This window comes from Schistocerca gregaria, chromosome 7 (genome assembly GCF_023897955.1).
Source record: "Schistocerca gregaria isolate iqSchGreg1 chromosome 7, iqSchGreg1.2, whole genome shotgun sequence".
Lineage (NCBI taxonomy): Eukaryota > Metazoa > Arthropoda > Insecta > Orthoptera > Acrididae > Schistocerca > Schistocerca gregaria.
In genome coordinates this window covers 18,618,687-18,635,164 of record NC_064926.1, presented here as the reverse complement: position 1 = coordinate 18,635,164, position 16,478 = coordinate 18,618,687, and the positions used below count along the sequence as shown (strand labels likewise).

At 43.8% G+C, this 16,478-nt stretch overlaps 3 non-coding genes across 3 annotated transcripts; all 3 read right to left on the bottom strand.

Moving 5' to 3' along the window:
• Positions 1 to 1,355: 1,355 nt before the first annotated feature.
• On the bottom strand, positions 1,356 to 1,428 carry Trnak-cuu (transfer RNA lysine (anticodon CUU)). Its single transcript has one exon. It is a non-coding gene; the product is annotated as a tRNA-Lys (tRNA).
• Positions 1,429 to 7,884: 6,456 nt separating this feature from the next.
• Positions 7,885 to 7,957, bottom strand: Trnak-uuu (transfer RNA lysine (anticodon UUU)). Its single transcript has one exon. It is a non-coding gene; the product is annotated as a tRNA-Lys (tRNA).
• Positions 7,958 to 8,605: 648 nt separating this feature from the next.
• Trnaf-gaa (transfer RNA phenylalanine (anticodon GAA)) lies at positions 8,606 to 8,685 on the bottom strand. The gene has a single exon. It is a non-coding gene; the product is annotated as a tRNA-Phe (tRNA).
• Between the last annotated feature and the right edge of the window lie 7,793 nt (positions 8,686 to 16,478).

The window sequence follows — 16,478 nt, the reverse complement described above, 5'->3', positions numbered from 1 at the left end:
GAGGAGACACCAACTGATTCATGAGGTCTTTTTTGACTGGAATTGTTCCGTTCACTAGCAGCCGTGTCAGAGTGCGCGTCGACAGAAGACGCAGTAATTTGATTGTCAGCGAGCGTAACCGGTTCGGTACTAATTGCGGAAGGTGTAGGAGCAGCAGGCTGTTCAACTTTACTATTCATCAGAATGTCACTGAATGTCAGCCGCTGCCTCCTCTGCAGAGTGGTTTTTAGGACAAACACGTGACGTGGACAATCCTGACGCAGATGCCCACTCTCATTTCAAATATGATAGGGAGGCGTCTGCCCGACATAGGTGGCTAGTACCTTGTAGCCACAAACCATAATACGTGATGGAATGCTGACTTTAACGTGCATCTCTACAGATCTCACTCCACTATAACATTGCAATCGATGTTCACGACACCACATTGCATTCCTAACGGTCCTAACCTCGCCATATGCAGATAATACTTCTCACAGATAGCAGTTCTCTACTTCGGGTGTCAAGTTAAACACTCTCACATTTTTGTACTCGAGATCAGCAGTGGAAATTGTAACAGTACTGTCTGTTACATCACGGTGAAGAAATTCGATTGCGCCACCATAGTTTGCCAGTAAACGCTCCATCACAAGGGGGTCCAGCACTTTCACGAAAAAACAATACTGCTCCAGATCGTAATCAGCAGTATGCACTTGCTCCGATGTAAGTCCAACAACGTCCACAATCCAGTCGTGCATTTCAACGAAACTTGGTTGAGCGGACCTGGTTCATACGTCAAGCTGAAACTTGATGGTATCCTTCCTTGGAAATAAACGTGACATGTTGCTAATTAACTCGACAAGGGCTAATAGCACTTATACTTGACAAAACAGAATCGACAAACGACACAACACGGAACGGGTACACAACACGCGACGAGTGACAAAGAGCTTATCGTAAACACCGCTAGTGACTCGGAGCTCACAACACCCTCACTACAGCGCGTCTCAAGCTGAACTGCCACTGAGCTAAAGAAGCGCGGCCTAGCGGTACTTTTGCGTACTTCGTCCTTACGGTCGTCTGGATCATCAGGCTTCAGCTGACAACACTTTATATTACCGGCTAATATTTGCAGCTATGGCCCACCATTACTGCTTGGCTACACATCTGACACGTAACCGATGTGCTCTCCAACCAACACCACTTGCATTTCAGAACATGTCTTTCACACATGTCTACGAAATCACCTTCACCTTCAAATACAGTTTCCTTGCGACTGATGGAGACCTAGGCAAAGTTTTAAGTTGCTGTTTCCATTACATCACGTTAATCAGAAAAACGGTAATTTACATCTGCAGCGGAACAAAATTCCGTTCCGCCCAGCGTGGGACTCGAACCCACGACCCTGAAATTAAGAGTCTCATGCTCTACCGACAGAGCTAGCCGGGCTGCCTCGGTGAATTGGTGCCGGGTCGCACGTCACACAGTACTCGTTTGGGTTGGGTGGTCCCATACAGAATCTCTCCATGCTACCTAATGTTTTCCTAACGTCACACTCGTCACGTACTTCACTTTTATTTCATAATCATTTCTGAGAGGTAAAGGAATTGCATGAAAACCTGCAGCGCTAGTGGCGTCAAAATTAACACACTTACTTCATTTGACTCATAAGCCGAACGAGTTACTTTCCGACGTTGTCTTAGATGTGCAAGTGGCAGCCAAACCTCGCGGTGACGGCACTCTGCCGACCATTTCGCTAGTTGTCACCGTTCTTGTTGTGTGTGTTTCAAGCTCAAGAGCATCTCCAAGCAGAAAATGGTCAACAGCAACATTCATACGGATTCGTACTGCTCAATAGCCAATAGCTACACTAAAACGGTACGTTTCTTTTGCAGAAGTGGAAAAACACGACTGTGACAGGATTCGAACCTGGACTCTTCGGATCCGAAGTCCGACACCTTGTCCATTTTTTTTTTTTTAAGACCCTACCACTAGACCACTTTTTTTAGACGCTACCCCTTATTTAAGACGCTACCCCTTTTTTTCTTTTTTTTCTTTTTTTTCCAAGAGCTTTACCATCCTTTTTTGTGTGGGGCCTTAAACTAGCGCCTTTTTTATTTTATTTCTTTTATTTTTTTATTTCATTTTTTAATTTTTTTAATTTTTTTCTATTTTTTTAGGAAGGGGAAATAAACATGTGCTTCGATTTGTAATGAGAATAGAATGAACAAAGTATATATCAGTTCTAGGCTGCCGTTGCGCAATATAAGAAAAGAAAGGAAATGTCTTCTTGTGGTGCACAAAAGACTATCACTTCATTGTCGAAGGAAAGTTGCTCCGCTGCTCTGCGAGAGAAGGAAAATGTTGAGAGGAAAATGGAAAAGAAAAAAAATGCCTTCTGCATTGGTGAGCATCTGAATAGTATCTTAAAATTCGGGCAAGAACTAAAGTCCCAGGAAGCAAATAGGATTCATACATACAGGCAACTGGCAACCTCTCCAAATATTGTATTTGAAGCATTTAACCGTTAATTATGATTTTCAGCATGTTTCCAAATATCCTCCTGTAGTCACATTGTTGGCTTATTTTAAAGTGTTCAATTTCTTTGTAAGAATAATAGTCTAGGAAAGTAGCATGCCTATTCTGCATAATAAACGATGCTGTGTGGCCTGTGATCCACGTTGTAGCGTTGTTTTTTGCTCGTGGATAACTCAGTTTTTGTGGCTGAATGATCTCTAAAAGGTCTACACCACTGGGCGTCGTACGGTCTATCACTGACAATAGTTGACGAAGAAATGTTGTAATTTCTTCTGCATGTCCGCACGTGAACCTATAAAGGAGCGTATCGACTCTTCTGCATGCGTCATAGTTGGGCGTTGGATGAAGGCCTATTTTATGTAGCTCTTCATTCGTTGCTACTTTATCGTTGACTGTGAGATACCAGTCGGCTATGACGCGTGATGGCAACATGTCGTTGTGCACATTCCCCCATATTATACTCCAATGTGTATGTGGATGTTTTTCTTCGAGACGATTCCTGTGGTTTGTTGTCATGAGAAGGTCGTAAAGCTTCCTGTTCGTCAGGTTTCCGTTATCGACGATGTTGTGTCGAATGTAGCTCATTTCCATGTAGTACAGTAGCACATGTCGGTAGGAAAGTGGAATGCCGGCGATATTAACGGGTGGGTCAAAGCTATGAGGCTTCCACCGCTGAATGAGGTTTCTGATGAGACTGGTCCTCTGAGTATTGCTCCTGAAAGATACGTGATTGTTTGTAGAAGAGTTGCTGCTGACAGAAGTTGTTGCGATGATGACACAGTTACGCATATATCGTCAGCGTACGCAATGAATGGGATAGTGACAGACTCGACGCTAAGCCCGATCCCGCTATGCGCTAAGTTGTTCAGTAGCAGCTCTACTGCAATAGCGTTCAAAATCATTGACAGAGGACATCCTTGGCGGATGGATTGCTCAATGGAAACTACTTGTGTAAAATGGCCATTAATGAGAATCCGTGAAGAAGCGTTTGTAGTAAGTTTGCGAATTAATTCTATGAGATGAGGTCCAAATCCTAGTTACTTCATGCTTTGAAAGAGGAAATCATGACGTACACGGTCATAAGCCTTCTAGTTTCAGCATTTGAACGGATGATGTCCCTCAAATCGCAGGCAGCTAAGATGGCACTTCGACCTTGCACTGCACTGTACTGGTAACTGCCTAAAACCCTGTACATAACGGTTTGCATCCTTAGCTTAATCGATCCTGTGATGATTTTGAAGTCGGCATTCAGGAGTGCGATGGGTCGCATGTTTTCGACCTTCCTGCTGTTCCCTTTTTTCGGTAAGGGCAGGATGATACCTTCCGTAAATGCCTTGGGTATGACTTCCAGGTGCCAGAGTTCATTCGCTATCTCGAGGAGTGTCGGACCGAGGAGGTTCCAGTATCGCTGGTAAAACTCAGCGCTGAGACCGTCGGGTCCTGGTGATTTCCCTTTCTTTGCACTGTTCACCACTAGCCGGATTTCGTCCTCTGTGAAAACAGATTCCAGCTTTGCATTATCCTGTTGTGACAAGCGACAGCTCAAGGTCCTAAGAAAATCCTCGCACGAGTGTTCATCAACGAGTTGGTTCTTGTAAAATTGACTATAATAGTCGTAGACGTGCGAGATGATGTCACGTTGCTTAGTGATGGGATTCTCAGCGTCATCAACGACGGCTTCAATCAACATGGCTTTACACCGTTTCGTCGTTCTCAGGATGTGGTACAGAGAGGCACGTTCTTCGGCGGCAAAGTCCTTGGGGTGGGCTCGCACCATGATGCCATGCATTCGTTGGCGTTGTATCGCCGTGATTTTTGCTTTTATCGTTTGATCTTTACGTCGATGTCGCGAGAAAGATTGTTAGTGCGACTGTACAGTTCTCTCAAACAGCGATAATAAAATTCAATAGTCAGTTTCTGCCAAAAGCTTTTTTGTCGGGCGTAGCTAATGAGGGTGAGGCGTAATTTAGGCTTAGCACACTGAATCCACCACTATAGAACGCTAGCGTAACAACATCGGTGCCGCTGGAGCTGTTGCCACGTTAAGTTCACCTCCTCTTCAAGTTGTGCACCCTGCAGAAGGATGACATTCAATTTCCAGTAGCCCTTCCCGTGGTAAATTGGCTGGCGTTGTACTTTGAGGTGACACTGATATGCACAATGGTCGGAGATGTTGACAGGAGCTATGTCACAGTTCACAATATGTCGCTGGAGGGCATCGGATACATAGATCCTATCCAGCCGACTGGCAGAATGACTGGTTCCGAAGGTGTACGCTACCCGTTCAGCGTGCAGTTGTTCCCATGTATGGTGAAGACGCATGCCATGAATTAAATGTTCAAGTTCGATACATCTGTTCGTGTTAGCAGTTTGGTCTCTGTCGTTGAGCACACAATTGAAGTCACCACCGAGGATGAGATGTTCACGATAAGCGCTAAGAAGAATGGGAACCTCGGTTTTATAAAATTTTGAACGAGCTCTCTTATGAGTGCTACCTGAGGGGGCGTACACGTTAACAATCTGCACACCATTCACTCGAAGAGAAATGCCACGACCACTGGGCAGCCGCTGCACATCCGTAAAGGGTATACCGTCACGCAGAAGGATGGCACTGCCTACAGCATCCTGGAGATTGATGTTATCAATAAGAACGTAACCGGGCACTTCTAAGGCTGTGACTACCTCCTGTAGAAGGGCAATGTCAACGCTGGTACCATACAAGAAATCAGTTAGCGAACGGAGTTTCACCGCACTTTGAATTCTAATGACGTTAAGTGTGGTAATGTTGTAGGTTTGGCTGTCACCCATGATAGTTCAGAGGACAATGAGCTCTGAGTTTTGGATCGTCCTTCTCTCCGGCTTTGAACCAAACTCGTTGGTAACGTTTGGAGTACGAAACGAAATGTCAAAACCAATAACGGGTCAGAGCGGGCAAGGTCGCAGCGCGATGGTCATGCGCGAGAGCAGCTACTGCTGCATCTCCTCGTTCTGCTGCCACCACGGCTCATTGCTGTCGGGGCGCTGCCCGGTGCACGCGCCGCCCTGCCCTCCACCGCCGGTTGAGTCTGTCAACGTGGTCGCGCCTGCCTGGCCACCACGCGGGGCTGCGACTGACGTCAGCGAGTTCCTGAGGGAGCGCTGCTGCAGCTGCTCGCTGCTCTGCTCGCTCTTCCTCTTAGCCGTTACGGTGCTCTGATCCCTCTCAGCGCTCAGTAGTGCCTTCAGGTCTTTGGTTTGTTCACGAATGCGTTCTTGCCTCGCGGTGTCCTCGCAGCGCACGGAGCAAGAAGATTGAGGTTGTCTCGCTGCCACTTTCTGACATGTGTACGAGTCTCAAATCATTCGACTTTTCCTCTTTGCTACTATTCCCTTTGCTTCTCCTTCGGCGGCCTTTCTTCGTGTCTGCTACAGTCTCTACCGATAGGGGTGGTTCAGGCAAACTGATCTGCACCCGCTCCTGTATCGCACACGGCTTAGTTTCAGAGGTGGCTGGCGCAACGTTGGTATCCAGCGGTAACTGCCCCGGTGAGGATGACGGTGCCGAATCGACGTCCGTCCTACCGCGAATGTCTTTGGCACTGCATTCCACCTGAACTGGCACCTCCGCCTCGCTGACATGTTCCGGCTGCCGGGGTGGTGGTACAGTCCCCGCGACCACCTCACTCAATAGTGGAACAAGCTTTTCACTACCGTCTGCAGGACGTTCCCGTGGAAGTTGAAATGGACGTCGACGTGTACAGTTCATCCGCAGATGTTCTGTTGAATGGCAGATCGAACAGATAGGGGGTTGTCCAATGTAAGTTACCTGTGCACGACAGCCGCCAATGGCAATACAGGAAGGTATATGCTTTTTCAAGTCTACACATACACTTCGCACACCGCTGTTAAATTGGTAGCGATAGGCACTCGACCATGTTTCATTTGTAACTGACAAAACAGCGCCGTACAGTGACAGAGAACGTACAATCAGATCATTAGGGCACTCAGGTGGCACATTAAATACCCTGACGGTTCTCACTCCGTATCCCGAAGGCACGATTTGGACATTACTAATACTGCCATCATTATGACGGAATGGTCTCACACCAACATGCTCCTCAACGAATTTGTCATAAGTGTCACTCGAAATAAATTTGTTAAATTACGAGTACTGCACAAAGTCCAACTGGAACGTGTCGACTGTATCTTCAGGCGGTTTCAAATCCTCAAAGATCCACTCATGAATTTCAAACGCCGTCGGTCACAAGGCAGCGCGATCGAAAACACACTGAACGCTGTTCGCTATGTTAATTGTCGACATCTTACTTACAACAGTTATACAGAAACAAACGTTAACAGCGCTCGCACACGCTGCTCAGCTCTCCAACTTAGCACTGCTCGCGACGTAAAATTTGGCCCGCGCTACCACCCGTCACCGCGCGATGTGCACTGGCCGAGCGCCGGAACACAACTGACCATTAGGCCACACGGTCACAGACGGCCAAGCATTCCTTACATACGATTCATTTCGAAACGCTCACACCCCTTAGGAATTGTGTTTTCGTTCTACACAGCCGCTGCCCCTTGCTGTTTCCCACCCATTCGTTACATTCAACCCCTTACGAGACCGACCAAATAGAGATTGGGAATCAAGACCACACACTTTGTGCATTCGGAATCGAAGGCAGGGCGTCCCTGAGCCGCATTTGCTACGATGGCCATTTGCTACTTCTGCAGAAGCGGCGACGAAGACGACGACGACAGGCTCTGAAATAGGTGAAAAATACATCTATAAAATATAATTCAGACTGCCTCGTCCCACCTTATACTGTACCGCTTTGGCAAATGCTTCATCTGTGCCATTCGCCTTAATCACTTCTGAGAGTAATTCTAAATAAAACGCCTGTCGCCAATTGTTCGTCGATCCAGATACTGTTTGCCAGACGGCCACGACGCGCAACTGATTTCCAAAATTCGTTGCCTGCTCTGAGGAACGAATTCACGACCCCTGGTTTACTAGACCAGTGCATTGCCACTGAGCTAAAGAAGCGCGGCCTAGCGGTCCTTTTGCGTACTTCGTCCTTTCGGTCGTCTGGATCATCAGGCTTCAGCTGACAACACTTTATATTACCGGCTAATATTTGCAGCTATGGCGCACCATTACTGCTTGGCTACACATCTGACATGTAACCGATGTGCTCTCCAACCAACACCACTTGCATTTCAGAACATGTCTCTCACACATGTGTACGAAATCCCCTTCACCTTCAAATACAGCTTCCTTGCGACTGATGGAGACCTCCGCAAAGTTTTAAGTTGCTATTTCCATTTCATCACGTTAATCAGAAAAACGGTAATTTACATCTGCAGCGGAACAAAATTCCGTTCCGCCCAGCGTGGGACTCGATCCCACGACCCTGAGATTAAAAGTCTCATGCTCTACCGACTGAGCTAGCCGGGCTGCCTCGGTGAATTGGTGCCGGGTCGAACGTCACACAGTACTCGTTTGGGTTGGGTGGTCCCATACAGAATCTCTCCATGCTGCCTAATGTTTTCCTAACGTCACACTCGTCACGTACTTCACTTTTATTTCATAATCATTTCTGAGAGGTAAAGGAATTGCATGAAAACCTGCAGCGCTAGTAGCGTCAAAATTAACACACTTACTTGATTTGACTCATAAGCCGAACGAGTTACTTTCCGACGTTGTCTTAGATGTGCAAGTGCCAGCCAAAAATAGCGGTGACGGCACTCTGATGACCATTCCGCTAGTTAACACCGTTCTTGTTGTGTGTGTTTCAAGCTGAATCACATCTCCAAGCAGGAAATGGAAAACAGCAACAATCAGACGGTTTCGTACTACTCAATAGCCAATAGCTACACTAAGACAGTACGTTTCTTTTCCAGAAGTGGAAAAATACGACTGTGACAGGATTCGAACCTGCAATCTTCGGATCCGAAGTCTGACGCCTTATCTAGTTTTTTTCTCTTACAGTAAGCACTAGACAACCTGAACAGTTACAGGAGGGAGTCATTTTTGTTCTCGGCTGTACTTACATCATCACAGACTCAGAGCAATTCCATTGGCATCAGCTTCAAAACGAACGCTTGCCGAAACCTGGGATCGAACCAGGGACCTTTAGATCTTCAGTCTAACGTTCTCCCAACTGAGCTATTATTTTTTTAGGTTAAAAAAATGGATGCCTTCTGTGAGGTTCGACCTCACGACCCCTGGTTTACGAGACCAGTGCTCTACCACTTTCTTTTCACTTTTTTTTTCTTTTTTTCCAACCAACTCTTTTTACCATTTTTTTGTAATAGATTTACCTGTGCTCTACCATTTTTTTTGTCCAACGCCTTAACCCCTTTCTGTTTTACTTCTCTTTTCAATAAGAAGATCGCAATGAAGGCAGGATCCCGGACGCGCAGCAAAAGCAGTGGGGCCTCTTCGCGGCACAGCGAGTGCGTCACGACGCAGAACCCCTCCCCCATCATGACATGGGAGGACACAGACTTTTTGTCTGTCTCCTCTGACATTATTTATATCATGGAACAAAGTTTTTACTTTGGACGTTGTGCTTTTCCCCTTATTTTATTTTTTTTATTTGTTTTCTTTTATTTGCCCTGTCTGGTTCTTGTATGTTCTAATTTTTTTTACCTTTTTCTGTTGTGTTTTTCTTTTTTTCGTACATAATACCGTGTAGAAGCCGTAGTCACTTCTCAGAGATTAGCTTGTTACTTCCTTATAGTTTCTATTGTGTTGTTCGTTTTTATCCTATGCCTGTCCTCTCGAAGACTATTTTCAACATGTTGCCTTAGTGTTTTTTATGGTCATTGAATTTTTTTGATTCCCAATAAGCGGATTCCATATAGACGATGAAATCAATTGAATTGTCATATCCATTCCTACCAATTACGTAATGTGTGTAGTGACCCATGAGCCACATGAGAGCGTTATTTTTGCTTTCTGGAAAAAATGTCACTTCAGGCTGTAACAGCATTTGTGGTGTATAATTGCGGCCATCACTTCTGGTGAGGAGTGCAATCTTCCGTCTGATCCATGTCCAATTGTGAAATTGTCCTCTGCACGTGAATCTGTGTTGAAGTGTGTCCACGAATTCACACTTAGTGCAGTGATTTGTAGCACACAGTCCTATCCGATAATGTTTTTCATTGGTTGGTACAGTATCGCTGACTACCTTATACCAAGTGGAAGCCACGTCTGTTGAATGGATTTTGAGGCTAAGATTTTTCCATACAGTACGCCATATGACGTTCGGATATTTGAGTTCTATGGTATTTTGTGTATCCGATTGTGCCATGTAGTTAGAATCTCCTTTGTAGTTCTGTTTGACTTGTACATTGTGCCTGCCTCTAAGTAGCTGACCTCAATATAAAATTCCTTGATATGCGTTAGTTTGTTGTTTAGTTTGCCCACATTCACCTGGGGTTGCAGGGAACCTGGCTGGACAATTGTGAATAGTCGGGAGGTGATGTTATTTCTGTCCTTATTAATCATAAACAGGGTTCTTTTGATGTAAAGTGCAGTTGCCTTTGTAACCAAATTAGTTAGCCCTAACCCGCCCATCAGTCTTGCTTTGGTCACACTGTCCAGTCTAACTTAAAATATGTTGCCTTTCCACAAGTAGCTATTTGAAAGACGCATTACCTTTTTCACCTGTAACGTCGGTGCTGGGAATATTTGTGCTACAAAACAGGCTTTAGAAAACACGTAGGTGTTAATTAATTGAACATTTTGTAATAAATTCGCGGATCGCCAACGAAGTTCTATTAACGCACCCTGTATTTTGTTCGCCGTGTCCCGCCAATTTACTGCAGCCATCTTCATTGGACAATTGTTCATAGTAATACCTAGTGTTTTGTGGGAATCAACTAGTGATGCCCATTGGCTGCGTACCCTGTCAAACTCTCTTAGGTTTAAGATTTTACTCTTATGGATGTTCACTTTTGCACCAGAGGCACGACTATATTGACGTATCGTCTCTTCCAGAATTGTAATTTCTCCTCCGTTTCTAAGGATGACGACCACGTCATCGACATATGCTTTTGCTGTAAGCGTGACTCCGGATATTGTGACACCACTTAATTTGTCTCTGAGTTGCCGTAGCAAAGGTTCAAGTGCAAGAACATACAAAAGCATTGATAACGTGCTCCCTTGTGGAACGCCCCTTTGTTCGAGTATATGAATAGTTTTCGTCGGCTGTCCGTTGACGTAAGCCTTGGCAGTTATTCCGGTCATCATCTGATGGAGTACTCTAACTGCTCGATCGTCAAAAGCCAGGTGTTTAAATATGAGGTCCACGTTTCGGTGGCTGACATGGTCAAATGCCTTGCAGAAATGGACGAAGTATATTGCACACCTGATGTCAGTGACTGCCACGATAGAAATGAGGTCTCTGTATTCGGAGATGACTGACATGATCGTCCTGCCCGGGAAGTAGGCTTGATGGCCTTTTATTTCTATTCTTAGAAGTGGTGTGAGTCTCTCCTTAAGTGCTCGTGCAATGGTCTTGTAATCATAGTTCATTAACATTAAGGGGCGAAACTTATCGATGTGCTTTTGTCCTTTACTGTTCGGAATCAAGACTAGTTTTCCTTCCTTAAGTTCAGTTGGTAATTCTCCTCCTTGTAAGGTTTCGTTTATTATATCCGTGAATGTTGACCCAATAATATGCCAAAACTTGTGATAAAATTCTTTTGGTTATCCATCTGGACCCGCCGATTTGTTGGAAGGTGACGTCTTTACTAGATATAATATTTCGTCCTCTGCAAAGGCAGCAAGCAGACAGTTATTTTCATCAGTAGTGATCCGTTCTGTTAATAAGTGCAAAGTTTCAGGACGTGCAGTCTCGGCAGTCTGGTCTTTAGCGTAGAGGGGAGCGAAATGCTGATGGATGGCGCGCACTATGTCATTTTGGTCTGTAATTACAGTCCCGTCTTCGAGTTTGAGGTGTTCAATAAAACTGCGTCGCCTATTAAGTTGGTGTTTGATCAGGTGAAACATTGAAGTAGTTTCTTCTTGTAGTAGAGACTTCGCCTTTTATTTAAGTTTTAATCCCTCTAACTGCCGGCGTGTGATGCTTAGAAGCTTCGCTTTTATTTTTCGAATATGCTCTAGGTGAGTAGCAGCTACATTTTGTTTGTCATGTACTTATCGCAATACCGTATGATAAAATTCGATTGTCTTTTTGCCATCTCTAGTTTTTTGAAAACTGTATGATTTTAAGGTTTGCCGAAGTTTAGGTTTCGCAAACTTGACCCACCATTCGATTTTAGATCCGTATTTATGCACTGATTTCAAACATGCCGTCCATGTGGCTTTGATCCACTCTTCTAGTTCGTCATCTTTGAGATGGGCAATGTTGACCATCCACTGACTGCGGTAAAATTTTGTAGATTGTCTTGCTAAATTGATAGTCATAGAAAACCCACAGTGATCCGAGAAGTATGTCGGGATTACTTCCACATCCAACATGTTATGACTTAGATTCTCCGACACATACTGCCTATCGATTCGACTGCATGATATCGAAGTGAAATGCGTGAACTTGACTAGCGTAGAAAATTTGATTTCCCATGCATCTTTGTACTTCATGTTTTTGATTAAGTCATGCAGCTCCTTGCTGTAGTTAAAATGCGGCACCTGACCTTTCCTGTTAACTACACAATTGAAGTCGCCACCAATTATTACAGACGTAGGATTTTTTCTCAGCAAGTAGATAAAGTCATCCGTGATGAAATTAGCTCTCGCCGCTTTGTTGGTGTGAGGGGTGAGGGAGGCATTAGGCCCAAAGCGGGTGACAAGGATGCGGGAAAGGAGGTCCGTGTCGAGGGTAGGGCTGGGGGAGGAGATGAGCAACGAACCATGGCGAGGAGTAAGGAGGGAGATGGGGACACCAGAAAAATTCTGGCGAATGAAGAGGGTGAGTTTCCAGGCTTCAAGAAAGGAGGGATCAGGACGGGAGAGGAGGTAGCGGTAGGAGGGGGTGGAGGAGGATGAGGAGGGGGGGCAGGCGGGGAGACATCCATGGCATCATGAGTTGGGGAAGGGGGACGAAGCGGAGCCTTTTTGGGAGTAGAGGAGGAAGGGGTGCCACTGGGGTGCTTGAAGGCGGCGGAGGAGTTGTGGGGGATGGGAATGACTGGAATGTGGCAGGTAGTGAGAGGTCCCAGTGCTGGAGTGGGAGCCGGAGATGGTGAGGGTGACGGCGAAGGCGACGATGAAGATGATGACGACGAGAGCGAAGGGGAGATGTGAGCGAGGGCTGTAGCTCTCCGGGCAACCACCCTAGAGGGGGCCGCAGAAACGGAAGGAGCAGGGGGAGGGAGGGGAGGGAAGGGACCGTAGGAGGCCAGGGAGGGAGGAGCCGAGGATGGGGCGACAAATAGGGAGGGAGATGGGAGAGTGAGGAGTGGGGGGATGGACTGAGGGGGGAATGATGCGGCACATCATGTGATAGTGGTGACAGCAGCTGAGTGGGAGGTGCAGACGATGGCAGTGGTGGTGGCTGCAGAGGAGCTGGTGAGGTTTGTCATTATGATGAGAGGAAAAACACAGGACAAGACAAGGAAACAAACGAGAGACGGGCAAGGCGACGAGAGACACAGAGTAGAAAGTGATGGAGAACGACGAAGAACGAAGGAGACTGAGGCCGAAGCTCCACTCTGCTGTCGCTGGCGGTGGAGGCGACCCAGTTGGCTGGCCGGTGGTGACGCCTTCGCTGCTGCTGCTACTTACACTGTACCGCTGTGGCAAATGCTTTATCTGCGTCATTCGCCTTAATCACATCTGAGAGTAATTATAAATAAAACGCCTGTCGCTAATTGTTCGTCGTTCCAGATACTGTTAGCTATATGGCCACAACGCGCAACTGATTTCGAAAATTTGTTTGCCTCCTGTGAGGATCGAACTCACGACCCCTGGTTTACTATCCAGTGCTCTGCCACTGAGCTAAATAGGTGCGGCCTAGCGGTACTTTTGCGTACTTCGTCCTTACGGTCGTCTGGATCATCAGGCTTCAGCAGACAACACTTCATATTACCGACTAATTTTTGCAGCTATGGCGCACCATTACTGCTTGGCTACACATCTGACACGTAACTGATGTGCTCTCCAACCAACACCACTTGCGTTTCAGAACATGTCTTTCACACATGTCTACAAAATCACCTTCACCTTCAAATACAGTTTCCTTGCGACTGATGGTGACCTAGGCAAAGTTTTAAGTTGCTATTTCCATTACATCACGTTAATCAGAAAAATGGTAATTTACATCTGCAGTGGAACAAAATTCCGTTCCGCCCAGCTTCGGCTTGAACCCACGACCCTGAGATTAAAAGTCTCAACCTCTAGCTACTGAGCTAGCACTTAATAAATAAATTTACTGAAGTTCTTTCAATTACAATTGGTATAAATCTGTGGTTTGCTCCACAGATTTCTGAGCATTGTCCAAAGAATAATCCAGGTCGATTTATTGTAAATGTTCCTTGATTTAACTGACCTGGCGTTGCATCAATTTTAACTCATAATGCAGGGACTGCTCATGGGTGTAGAACATCTGATGCTCTTGTTAATACTCGTACTTCTGTATTTATTGGTAGAATTGTTCGGTTATCTACATCTAGAAGTCGAAATCCATCATTTTCTAAGTCTTGTCCTGGTGTTATATAAGTGTCAGATTCTACGTCTATAAAGTCTGAATATTCATATCTTCAATATCATTGTCGTCCAATGGTTTTAATTGTGATTTTGCATCTACTGAATCACCAAGTAAATATAATAGTCGTAATGATGGAAGGGCAATAAAAATTAGTGTAATTGCTAGTAAAGCTGTTCAGATTGTTTAAATTAAATGTCCATGAAGTGTATTTTGGTTAGTATAGGCAATAAATAATATATAACTTAAGGCATAACATACAATTACTCTAATTAATAATAATACGACCATAGTATGATCATGAAAGAAAGAATGATAGTTGCTCCATTAATGGTGAAGCTCCATCTTGAAGGGATAAATTTGATCATGTTGCCATTTGAATGTTTTCTAATAAAAGGTCAAACCTTTATTTGTAGAGCTTAAATCTACTGCACTAATCTGCCATATTAGAATCTAGAGATTAATGGTAATTCTGAGTAACTGTGTTCTGCAGGGGGATTATTTTGTAGACATTCTGTTGATCTTCTTATATTAGCTCTAAATATAATTGCTCGGTTTGTAACCATTCTTTCTCATATAATTACAATGAACATAATAATTCCTACAATAGAAATTGTAGACCTAATTCTTGATACTACATTTCATGATGTGTATGCGTCTGGGTAGTCTGAGTATCGTCGAGGTATTCCTGCTAATCCTAAGAAGTGTTGAGGAAAGAATGTTAAGTTAACTCCAATGAGTATAATTGTAAATTGGATTTTTAATCATGTTTTGTTATTGTTAATCCTGTGAATAGTGGATACCATTGAATAACACCCCCTATAATTGCAAATACTACTCCTATAGATAATACATAATGGAAGTGGCCTACTACATAATATGTATCATGTAATACAATATCAAGTGATGAATTTGCTAATACTAATCCTGTTAATCCACCAATTGTAAACAGGAAAATAAATCCTAGAGCTCATAATAATGGTGGATTGAACTTGAATTCAGTTCCATATAATGTAGCTAACCATCTAAATACCTTAATTCCTGTAGGTACAGCAATAATTATTGTTGCTGATGTAAAATATGCTCGTGTGTCAACATCTATTCCTACTGTAAATATATGATGTGCTCATACAATAAATCCTATTAGTCCAATTGATAATATAGCATAAATTATACCAAATGTTCTAAGTGATTCAATTTTTCTTCTTTCTTGACATACAATATGTGAAATAATTCTGAACCCTGGTAGAATTAAAATGTAAACTTCTGGGTGTCCAAAGAATCAAAACAGATGTTTATATAGAATTGGGTCACCTCCTCCTGCAGGGTCAAAGAATGATGTATTTAAATTTCGGTCTGTTAATAATATAGTAATAGCTCCTGCTAAAACTGGAAGTGAAAGAAGGAGGAGCAGGGCTGTAATAGCTACTGATCAAACAAATAAAGGTGTTTGATCTAAAGTTATACTTTCTGATCGTATATTAATTGCTGTTATAATGAAATTTACTGCACCAAGAATGGATGATACACCTGCTAAGTGAAGTGAAAAAATAGCTAGATCTACAGATGCGCCCCCATGTGCAATAGCTCCTGCTAGAGGAGGATAAACTGTTCATCCTCTACCAGCACCATTATCTACTATAGAAGATGTAAGAAGAAGGGTTAGTGAAGGCAGTAGTAATGAAAAACTTATATTATTTATTCGTGGGAATTCTATATCTGGTGCACCAATTATTAATGGAACAAGTCAGTTACCAAATCCACCAATTATAATAGGTATTACTATAAAGAAAATTATTATGAATGCGTGACCTGTAATAATAACATTATAAATCTGGTCATCTCCAATTAGAGATCTGGGTTGACCAAGTTCAGCACGAATAAGTATTCTTATTGATGTTCCTACTATTCCTGCACATGCTCCAAATAGAAAGTATAAAGTACCAAAGTCCTTATGGTTTGTTCAGAATAATCATTTTTGCGGTAAGATGGCTGAATTTTAGGTGGTAGACTGTAAATCTACTTATGAGATGTTTTCTCTCTTACCATTTTTAGGTCTTATATTCAATTATGATTCTAGAGAGCAATTCTAGAGGTGTAAAATTTTACTAAGGCCTAAAAGATCATTCTTTTAATTATAACTTTGAACGTTATTAGTTTGATTAACTTAAGTCTTTAGAATAATGAAATTAAGGTTGATGTTGAAATCAATCCTATTGTTGAAATTATTACTGTTATAGGAAGAATAATTCTTGATTTTTGAGACTTTATCTTTATAGATCATGAATTTTCGGTGTATGATAT